Below are 11,636 nucleotides of genomic sequence, written 5' to 3'. Positions count from 1 at the left end.
GTAGGGAAAATGCGCCATCACATTAGCAGCACTAGTATATTGCTTTAAATGTCATTAAAAATACTGCCATGGACCATATAATTTTTTTATTTGGAGTTGGTCTCTGCCGCTGGCTTGCTGCATAACGTTGCAAACATAGTTTAATGCCATATGGATGGTGATGAAGAATTTCAAAGCACATCTTCACTCAGAGGAACTGATATGGATTGGAAAGGGTTACGTGTCCCAAGAAAGTGTTCTTAGCTTTCCTGGAGCAGACCTCCTTCTCTGTGACACACTCAACTAGAATCCCAGAAGCTGTAAGCAGCAATAATTTTTTACAGCAGAATAGTGCTGTAAGTAGCTATTTCTCCAGCTGTAAAAACTATCAGGGTAGAAGAAAATGCAACACTAAGCAGAAGCATGGCTAAGGTTTGTGGCTTTCATCTGATTAAAAATAGGACAGGGTTCAACACTGTTTTCGTTTGTACTCAGTGATTGCTATTCCAGTACCATATAAGCTAAGATTAGTCATGGTACACTGTGAAAATTAATTAGGTTTTCCTCTGATCTGTTTTTCTTTTATAGAATACCTGCTTAGTTTTCAGAGAATGTAGCTTTTTAATTTATAGATTGCCTTAGAGATAGCGGTAAAAGGAGTCATTGGAACAAATACGGTTTTCTTACTAACTGATACTCTGCTTTCTGGTTCACCAGCAGCAAAGATTGTGTTGAGTTCTCCTTGATGTATGATCTGTCTGGTAGGAAGTTCTGCCTCTTCAGGTTGGAGTAACACTGAAGAGTATTTACCAGCCTGGAGCCACCATTGCTCACTTATATTTCTGATTCTTATAGCAAACAGACACAACTCTTAATTTAGCAGGGCCCACAAACTTTTTCACCTAGAGCACATGAAATTCAGTCGTGTAAATACGGGATGGACAGGTTGCTTGACCAGTTGTGTAGTTCTTATATTTATATTTTCTAGTGAGTCTTGTTTCAGACAGCTTGAGAGGACAGGATTTCTTCTCACTTAAGGTCAGAAATAGTGAGCTGTCCAAGTCAGTCGTTCAGCTTTTGGCCAAGTACTGGAATTGGAAGTGTCTCAACTAAAAAGGCTGTAGCTGAAACAGAAGAAAAATGAGAAAGCTCATGAAAGGTGCAGTATCCGTTGTGCTTAGCTGGATTAGAGACAGTTTGTATTAATCCAGTGAATGATTTTAATCCTGATTTGCAGAAATGTTAGTAATTTAACATACTCTGTACATAGGTCAACAGTAAATGGATTTGTAGTAAGCTTGGGCCTGAAAGCTGTCAGTGGCTGTATCTTTCCTAAACCACACTTCAAATCTAGCTTTTAGTATAGTATGTTACCAGTTTCTATGCTGAAGACAGATGAGAAAAGTGGAGTATATTGCTGAATACTCCTTAACAAACTGTGGTGTAAGTCTGTATGCACTTGTGTTTGCATTAAGTGGTTAACTGGAAACATTCATGCTTCATGTAGAGACTTGTCAAATACATAACTTCTGAATAATTTCACCATCCTATCTGCACAGAATATTGCTCCCTTGGGAAATGAATTTATACAGTGAGTGTCACTGAGAAACCTTTATTTCAGAGGCCCAACTAATTCTGGGAGCACTGTCAGGCATTGGGCTCCTGGATCCATGCTGTAATGACCAAGTTGTTGGGAGTGGTGACCAGCTGGGAGGAATCATATGGTTACTTAGCAAAATTCATCAATTTTTATGCTGGTCCTTCAGCCTTAGTTAAAACCCCCTCACCCTTCTGCATGTATTGGTGCTAAAGCAAGGCAAACCTGGAGGACGTTTCTGCAAAGTAAAAGTTGCAGCACTAGGCACATCCTGTAGCTGTTCACATAAGCACTTTGGGTATCTGCACTTTATCTGGATTTTTCTTTGTGAAATAAAGTTCAAAATTTGGCCTATCAAATTCAGAAAAATTACTTATGGGTATTGGCGTAGAAGGATATGGACCTCTTTTGGAATCTGGTGGCTGTAACATGCATTGTGAATTGTGCTTTTACTCATATCTTTTGGTGATTCAGGATTGTTCAAAGCAGTTTTCACAGATGTGGAAGTCATTTTAATTGAAGGTAACTTCAGGAAGTGGAGACTCTTGCTGTTCTCAGGGACTGGCTATTGTTGTGCTTGTAAGCTGCACACAAGCTTGTTTACAGGTTTTAAGGTACTGACAGATCTTACAGGTCAAGGAAAACATTGGTAAATACAGATTCTTGTGATAACTGAAGTTCTAGGCATGATGTATTGCTAGATCTTTGGGGTTTTTTCCACTGTTTCTAGAATGTAGTCAGATTTTAACTATGGCTTTAACACTGATCTGAACAAAATGATCAAATTCAAATGAGGGTTGGGCATCTTTTACATACTGTGCGAGCTGAGCGTTGTGCTGTCTTCCTTGTCTTGCCCTGGGCTTTTTCCCACAATACTACAAGAGTTGAACCAGTGCAAACATAGCTGCAGGTGTCTAAAACTGGTTTCTGACATGAAGATGAGATTTTATTCATGCAAATGCTTGCCTAGTGGGCACATACTTCAGCAACAGTGCAGCTTTGTAGTGATGGTCCCTTCTGTAGGCAGGTTTGTGTTTCCCAGCACAATGCCAACAAAGTCGGCAAACTTATTGGAGGGATTCTAATTATGGTTGTCTGAAACTTAGGATTTTACCTTACATTTTATGGAGACCCAACTCAAACCTTTTCCTGGTCCATGACCTGGGTGGTTAAAGAAGGTCACTGGTTAAAAATATGATACGCATTAGCAACTTGTGTTATGTGGGCAATGCTGTGCTGGTAGCTAAGGGAAGTGGAATTACTATGTCAAAGTCCAGAAGGGGCTATCAGACCTAGGGGAAGTCCCATTCACAGACCTAATTTGTAACAAGTCTATGCATATAGAGTTGTTCTGACCTTGTGTGGCAATTCCCAAAAGGGAGTAGTTGCATGCCAAAGCTGAATGAAAAATTCAGCTTATTTTGTATTTTAAAATACAAAAGTGATAGGAACTTCCTCTCAACCAGATGTTATTAATTACTCTTACTGTATGGTTCCAAGCAGAATGATTTGGCTGTTAGGTGAATAGCACTGTAGGCAAGTATTACTCTGTGCATGTGACATATTTTAGCAATGTATTAAATATGCTCAGTGGCCACAGCATATTTTCCAAAAGCACAGTGGAATAAAATATATTGGACCAGATGATGAAGTGCAGAACAAAAGAATCTTTATAATAAAGGCAGTGTAAGTTGCAAAGTATTACTGTTTAGTCTTCATACTGTAATTTCTCCTAATAGTGAGTAAAATTTTTATTTGTCACAGCCTTTGTTTTAAATTTTCTGCAGTGGAAGTTAAGTGCTGGTATTTATAAGATGTTCAGTGCTGCTAAAAGGCTTTGCAGGTGGCACTTACCACTGTTTTCCTCCATAAAGTAGTCTGGAAGATGGTTTCCTTGACTTAACAAGTCTCATTTTGTGCAAAGTGACAAAAATTCCCCTATTCTTTTCTTTCCTATATATTTATCTTGCCTTTCTGCTGTTGCCACACAAAACCTCAGAATTGTCTCCCAGCCAGTCTGTTTTCAAATGAAGCAACTGTTGAAATGTGATCCTTATGTAGTGAAGCTGAATCACAATTCTTGCAACACATGCATCTAATGATAGGCACAGACTGCTTTCTATGGACAGAGAGGAGTAAAGATGAAAAATGGGTGCAATAGGCTTTATTCTACAATCTGTGCTCCATTTAAGTACTCCTGCTGAGCACAGTAAAACTTCTTGCTTAATTGAAGGTCCTGTCCATGTACAGGTTCCTTCAAAGCTTCAACAGTGTCCCAGGCTAAAACAAATACACAGAATAGCACATGACTTACTGGACAAAGGCTGCTGCAGTCTGTGGACATGAGGAAAAACAAACTTGAGAGAAAATAGAGTAATGCATCAATACGATTTTCGGTTAATATTGGGTCGTAAAATACATCCTTGTTTGCAGCAACCCTGTTGACCTCAGGTAGCATACGAGTTGCAGGTAGGTCAAACTGATTATGTGCAGCAAGCTTTGGTATCTGAACTGTTTCATTACAGTAGTCATCAGAAATGTGTGGTGTAAGCTATCCAGAACTTCTAACCACTGTTTCTGCTACCTGATTTATTTTCCTTGGCAAAATGTATTTGTATGGTCTCACACCTTTTTTTGTCTCCCACTTCCTTGACTCATCCTTTTTCCACAAGAAATCAGGCTGCAAGAGCTCTCTTACTAGATGGCAATCAACAGTCTTTTTCTCCTGAAATGCTGCCCACCAGTTGTTCAGCCTGTTGAAGGCAGGGATAAAATAGGAGAGAAAAAGCTCTGAAATCCTTATGGGCCAGGGTCCAGACTTTACAGTGCCTTGTTCTGCATCAGTTGTGTAGCTGGATTATTCTATTTTTAAGTATATACATCATCTCTAATAATACTGGGTCAACTACTGTTAGGGTAGGGCTTAAAGAAATATTTGGGCTATGATAATCCTTCAGGAAAAATCTGCCTCTACCAACTGTATGTAGTTTTTCAGCTGTTTGTATATGTCTTCATTCATCTTATCTCTGAAGTAGAACTCTGCCTCTAAACTTCAGCAGCGTAGGTTGTCACATACACTGATCGCATACAAGGCATTGCATTCCTGACTGTCTCTAACATAGCGGTTTTACAAGTATCAAGTATTTAGAGTTAATTCTAGCAATCAAATCCAAGGATTAGTGTACTTCAAAAAAAAAAAAGTTGTTTTCATGTTGCATATTTTCCCCTGTGCTAGAAGATTATTGTATATAAAGAGATATCTTGAAGCTTGTATGTTGCATAAATCACGCAGCTTGGTCTTCTGGAGTTGGAGTTCAGTTAAGGTTGCAGGTCTAATTTGGCAATAAAGAAAATACTCAGGAGTTGTTCAATATAGTTTAGAAAAAATCAAAACTATTGCATTTCATCTGAAGTCTTTACTGATTGTGCAGTTGTATGAAGTGCTTATGTAGGCAGGCATCAAAGTCCATTCTCTGCCTGCAAGTCAGAGGCCAGGTTAAGTAGCTCACCCTTGGGCATGTGTCAGAGCTGGGAGAAGAGTTCCACACTCCTGGGGCTGCACTTGGAGTCTAGCAAATTTGTGTTGTTAACTGTTAATAAGTTAACTTTTGTATTCTCTAGAGGTTGGAGTTGGTTTGTATTTGTCTTCCTTGTTACCACCCTTTGCACATAACAAGAACGGTAAGGTGAGAGCAGGGATTGCTATGACAAGATGCAAAGGGGGAGGAGGACAGAGCAGCATGGTCTCCTGTAACTGGATGAAAAGGAAGGTTCTGATCTGTGTTCTCAGGCAGTAATTTGCACCTTTGTGCAATACTGTGCATATGCCATATGCCTTCTTACCTCAAATAATGTTTATATCGAGCATATGCCTAAAGGCATTATCCTGAAGCTGCTGAGTGGTTCTTTTTCTTTAGTCTTGTTTGGACTTCTTCCTTGTTTTGCCTCAGTAAAGCTAGTGGAATCACTCTACTTGGGCAGCTCTGTCAGTCCCTACCTTATTGACTGTTGAGCCTATTGATTAAATTAATCCAAATTTGACGGAGGCATTTGGAGTTATTTGCAGTAGTGTCTGAACAGAAGAGACTCATTCATGCTTCCATCAAGAGGAGAGGTAAGAACAGTTCAGCCCTTATCCTGTTTTGTCTGCCCAGACACTCATTGTGTTTGTTTTTTCTGGACTAGAAGCAGCATGTGCTGATTGTTGCCCAGTTGGCAGTTCAAGAGAGTCCTGTGCAAATCACCGTAGGGGGATGCAAGACTGAACTGGCATCCTGAGGAAGTAAGTGGGTGTGCAAGAGAGGCAGGTGATTTGCAATGGTGTGGGTGGCTGGGAAGGAAAGTAGCTAGTTATGTGTGTATGTTTAGGGAATCTGTGGAAAATTTAAGGTAGATGTGGTAAATATGGAAAGTAGTGTTGTTGTAGGTCAGTTGTAGGTGATACAGGACTGGAGTATCTGCAGAGGAGGAGACATACAGCATAGGTCCATGGGAAATAAGGCTTCATTTTGCTCCTTACTAATTCATTTTGCTTTTATTTATTCCTGTATAAAGATTTGTTCTGAATTTGTGTACTGGGCAATATGTTTTTCTTACTAAACACTAGAAAATGACCAGCTTTCTGCTAAAGTAAGGTTTGTCAATGAAGCGCTTGACTTTGAGTACTGTGAAGCGTGTTCAGTTTGGCTTTAGTGGCAGTTGGATGATATTTCTGTTTATAATGAATTAGAATCAAGCTACTCTGGAAAAACAAAAATTCTAAGAATAGTATGCTGGTAAATTCAGCCATGCCAAGGGGTTTGCCTCACTGTAATGCATTCCTTGGGCAGATTCCTGATCTTAGTTGTCAATATCTAATGTGAGACTATAAACTTATATTTAATACTATTTTCATGGCTTTTTAGAAGCACGAGAGGCATGTACATTCCTAGAATGACTTTCTTGTATTGGCAGTTCATGTTTATGTAGTCCTGGAAGTGCCTGCAGTGGCACATCAGTTGCTAGTGCAGATGAAATTAAGAGCCATTACCTCCACAGCTATGGAAGCAATAGCATGACCTTCTGCCACTAATAGGAACAACTTAAGCAACTTGAGCTTTTAATTAAAATTGCATTAAATGAGCAAACCCAGCTTTTCTCAAATCTTTAGGTAATGGCTTAATGCAGCGCATCTTCTGGAAAAAATATAGCAGAATCAGAATAAAATGAGTGTGAAAACTTTACCTGGTGGAACTAATGCTTAAACCTACATTTATACTGAAAATCCTTTATAAAAACAGGGGGTGGGAGAGAGGAAATTTGAAATTTAAAAACTTATTGAAGGATAGAAGACATGTCAGGCAGGACTTCAGGAAAAAGTGACAGTGAATATTAACTGCTGCTGCTTCTCTCTTGGCAATTCTGCTGCAACCTAATGGCAAATAGCTCTCACTAGGACTGGGCATCTCTTGTGTCTGCTGCTTGAAGATTAAGGGCTGTGTGAAATGTGCAGAAATGCTCAGCTGTTCATTGCATCTCTTTAGAACTTAACACCTGTTAACATCTGGAAGTGTCTGTTTTGAAATAACCCTTTTCACTGCCATGTTAAACAGAGGGATACAGGAATTTAAACAGCTTGCTTTTCCTTACAAAATGAATTGGACAAAAAATCACTTTACAGAGCAAAATAAGTGATTCGTATGTGTTCCTAGAAAACCATAATGTCCTTGCCCATATATTTTTTTTACATAGTGTCACAAGTGTACTAATGACAAAAAGGCCATTTTCTTGTGTATGCCATGCTTCATGAGCTTTTATAGCTGGTTAGTTGTTAGCTGGTCGTTAGTTGTTCCTTCCCTTCCCGTATCAGTTTGTTGTTGAACTTATTTTTCATTTTCACAAACCTTTACGTTTAGATTGCTTTTTTCCAAAAGGTGGCTCTCCGAGGGTGATAGGCTTAAAGTGCAGTAATCCTGTCAGTAGCTGGAGTTTTCACAGGTAGCTGCATATACAAGTTAGAAATGTTTCCATTTCTCCCAGATTTTTTTTGTGTCCATCTGAAAATTCATGAGAACTTAAAGTAAATCTTTGGTTTCGTGCTTGACTTTTGATGCCAAAATCAGGCTTAGAATTCTGACACCGAGGCTTTTCTCTGCAGGCATGGGAGGGAGGCTGTTTTCAAAAGAATCAGAGTACAGTAGAGAAAAGATACCAGACGTTGTAGGACTTGAGAGAACAAGGATTAGATTAAGGAATAGAGAAATTGGTGATACTTGGAACTGGAAGCAATAAATTGTGGTTTCAAGTAGGGCAGTAAGTCACAGGAGGAGATGTGTTCTCCTTAGTACTGAGCACTGACATGACAGACTGATCTGGTTTGGAAATGAGGAGGTGGGTGGAGAGGAAGAATGAGAACATGTCACACAAAAAAGGTTACTTTGCCAGCAATTTGCTTTGTTTTCCCTACTACTACAGCAAGTATTTCTTTGCTTCCATTCTTTCTAATCTGGAAGTGACCTTGTTTAGTAAATGACAAGGCTTTATTTCCGTGATTTCTCATATTCAGTATCTGGCACAAAGGAACAGATGGACTGCAAAGAAGAAACAATGAATGTAGTAATACTTAGGCTAGTGAGAGACCTTTGGAAATGGTAACTCGTGAGTCTGACTGCAGGGCATGCAGTTAAGGGGAGGACATTTTAATCAGTGTTCTCCTGCATTTTAACTACCAGCTGCTGCCAGCCTGGATTCACAGGTCACAAGACAGTGGGTGACTTTAATTTCCTTTACTGTGCCAGAGCTTCCAATTTTCGTGTTCTAGATATGGCTTTGCTTCAGATTTACTGTAGTGTCTTGTTTACATATCCATCAAGCTGGGGTAGTTGTTGCTTCACATCAGGGCTGGCTTAATGTTTGTATAACTCTGAGGAAAAGCTCGGGTTTATGTCAGAATGTTTGGGATTTTTCCCACTGGTGGAGAGAAGGGCTGTTTGGACAATCTTTTTAGACAGAAGCAAGTTTTCTCTCCTTTGTTTTGCTTAAATAGTTAGATATTATTTGTTAAATTATATGTGCCTTCACTAACCTGTATCTCTTTTGCTAATAACCAGACAAGAAAATGGTGCTGTTAACACTGTTAACCTGAGAAGTCAAAGCAGCAAAATACTATGTATTAATTCAGTTTTATTTGGGGTTGTTTAAAGAAAGTTGGATTCTGCCATTTCATGCAGGCTTCACGTGGTTTTCATAAAGTTCATCTGTTGAAAAATGCCAGAGCAGAGCCAGATATTGAGACCTGGATCAAGAGATTTGACAGCTGAATGGTAATGAAAGCATCTACATGTTTTGGTTTGATGCTAAGAAGTTGAGACTAAAATCTCATTTGTGGATTGCAGATAGTGGATAACTGCAAGAAGTTTAAGGGGTTGTGCTGCCCCAAACCTGTGTGGAGTGGGGTATTTTGCTCCTGCAATGGCTCTGATCCATATGGTGTATCTGTTACTGTGTGCCACACAAGTACAGGAGGAGACAAATAGTCAACTTTAGTGGTGTTGAGGTGCTTTGTAAGATTTTATTTCTAATTTAATTTGCTGTTTTATGATGGAAAGTCATAGGCTGTAATCATGCAATACAGTGGTTTTGATTAAAATTATCTTTTTTTTTTTTTTTCCTTAGGTGCCCAGAAATGCTAAGCTAAAAGGTTAATGTTTCGTTTGCTTTCTGACATATTCTTTTATTTCCCTGGGGAAGAAAAGCAGTGAACTTGCTGTGCTGCATTACTTCACTGCCTGGAGTGGATGCATTTCATCAGTGTATGGTGTAGATGCTATTTTTAACAATAACTTGAAGGGATAGCCCTGCTAAAATTACATCATTAATACACACAGCTGAAAGGAAATGGCATAAAACACAACTGTGCCTTAGATTCTCTCTATTGTGTTTTATGCTTTTGTGGGTGTACTAGTTTCTATCATTCAAGCAGATATAGTTGGACCCCACCTGTATATTTGCTAAGGATTCAGACTTTGTCGTTTTGTAAGTGGTCCTGTGGAAGTGTGTAATAACTGAACTTTGTCTGCAAAAACAATAGGTATGAAATAGATATTAGTGGCTTGGGAAGCTCAAAGTTTGTATTCCTTCCTGTCCTCATTACTAAATAGGTCAGGGATTTGATGGATCTCCTACTATTGCAAAAGATGGTGGGGGAACAAGAGTCTTGAACTCTAGTTTTGCTAGAAGTGTGTTTTACCTCATTCTGTACTGCATGCTGAAGAACCTAGTGCCAAGTGTGGAGAGTCAAAGCTTTAAAACTCTGAGATTTTTTGTGGATGAGGTTTTGTTTTGTTTCTGTTTTTTTTCCCTTCAGTTTCTGGGCGCTCTTGCTGCCTTGGCACATACTAACAAAATCTGCTTTCGTCTTTTCCTTCTTACATTTGCTTCATAGATGTGTTAAAAACAGTTGTCTAATAGTAGACAGTATCTCTAAATAAGCTTAAATGCTGAATTAGAACCTTTTTTTCTGTCTCTTTGAATTACTAGTCAAATCTTGTCTGGGGTCCAGAATGAAGGAACAATGATTTATACAAAAGTAGAAAAGGGAACAAGAATATTAAAGCCTGAGACCAGAGACCTGAGAATGTACAAGGACATAATTGCCAACAAAAGGAGAACCTCACAGAAGTGGCTGTGCAGAGGGATATTTGTTTCTCACTGAACTAAGTTCTTGAATGCATGTGTGGCTCTTGGCAAGACTCTATGTACTCAAGGTTTTGCCTATTCTACATTAGTCCTTTAGCCTTACACTGTGTAAGGTGTTCTTACATAGTATGCTAACAGAGTATTTTTTCATTGTTAACAAGATTTTCATGTTGTAATTCTTTGGGGGGGAGTGGGGGGAGGGAGAGCAGCAATAAAATTACTTTGTCCCTGCTGTTACAGCCTTAAATCACGAGTTTCAAGATGCTGGTTCTGTTCTCAAACATGCAGAAAACAGCATGTGCTTATTTACATGAGCATTAAACTATGCTGTTCTGGAGTGGCTGCCTTTCAAATAAGACTAGCTGCGTGTATTGATGTGCCTTTGAGTTTGAAATGGACTTTGCTGCTGTATGTTTGCTTTGGAGTTGGAAACTCTCTTAACTCCTTTAGGTAGGTGAAGGATTTCTTCTGCCAACGTTGGAGCAGGCAGCATCTGATCTCAGAGCTCTGGTGTTTTATCACCAGATTGCCCTTCAAGCCAGGACATGCTGGCTGAGCAGCTGCTGTGCTGTAATCTCACTGACAGGGGTCCAGCTATGCCGATATATGGTTACATGCTGCAGCCCACAAGTGATATTTGTGCTGCAGAAAAAAATATATGAACATATGTTTATATCATCTATATATCTAACATGTATTCTTGTTCCCTTTTCTACTTTTGTGTAAATCATCGTTCCTTCATTCTGGATGCCAGACAAGATTTGACCAGTAATACATGTATACATGTAATAATCAGGTCCTGACTTGATGACTTGAAAGCTTAAAAGTGTTGCTGGGCAAATCCTCATGTGATGCAACTGTGATTACAGCTGTAATTGTTTTTATGCAGTGGGGACTGGGTCTTGTTAATAAAGAGTAACAGTGGATTGTAATTATCGAAGTGGGACCTAGAAGACTTAAATGAATAAAATCTTGTGTGATGAAGGAAAACTAATGGGTGGTAGGCAACCTTAAATCTCTTCCCATTTTCCTCATCCTTCCAAGAAAGGTTGGTTGTTGTTAGTTCAAACTGCACCCAAAGGTGACATCTTGCGTTACTTCAATGGTGGGTCAGCTGTGTTGGTGTGAGACTCAATTTGTCTGGCTGTATTTAGGACACTGCTGTAAACTTCAAAGCAAATGCCATTGGATTCCCTGCTGTGGACACTACCTGAATGTGTCACATTTTCTCCATCTGGTTCCCTTTCAGGTTTATATTACCTTTCTAAGCTCAGGGTAAGTGTCTGTTCCATGCAGACATAGAAACTTCAAAGGCTTCAGCTGAATTGGGGTTGTTTCCTTTGGTGATGTTTAGATTTAGAGAAGCCTGGTGTTTGGTACACTT

The 11,636-nt window shown here is 39.3% G+C and overlaps 1 protein-coding gene across 1 annotated transcript in view; it reads left to right on the top strand.

Moving 5' to 3' along the window:
- ZCCHC14 (zinc finger, CCHC domain containing 14) overlaps positions 1-11,636 on the top strand; it is a 50,906-nt gene that overhangs the window by 14,944 nt on the left and 24,326 nt on the right. The gene's annotated exons all lie outside the window — the stretch shown is intronic.

This window comes from Nestor notabilis, unplaced genomic scaffold, assembly GCF_000696875.1.
Source record: "Nestor notabilis isolate BGI_N333 unplaced genomic scaffold, ASM69687v1 scaffold20942, whole genome shotgun sequence".
Classification (NCBI taxonomy): domain Eukaryota; kingdom Metazoa; phylum Chordata; class Aves; order Psittaciformes; family Psittacidae; genus Nestor; species Nestor notabilis.
Note: the sequence above shows the minus strand (reverse complement) of the source record. Positions and strands in the feature narration are given on the sequence as shown.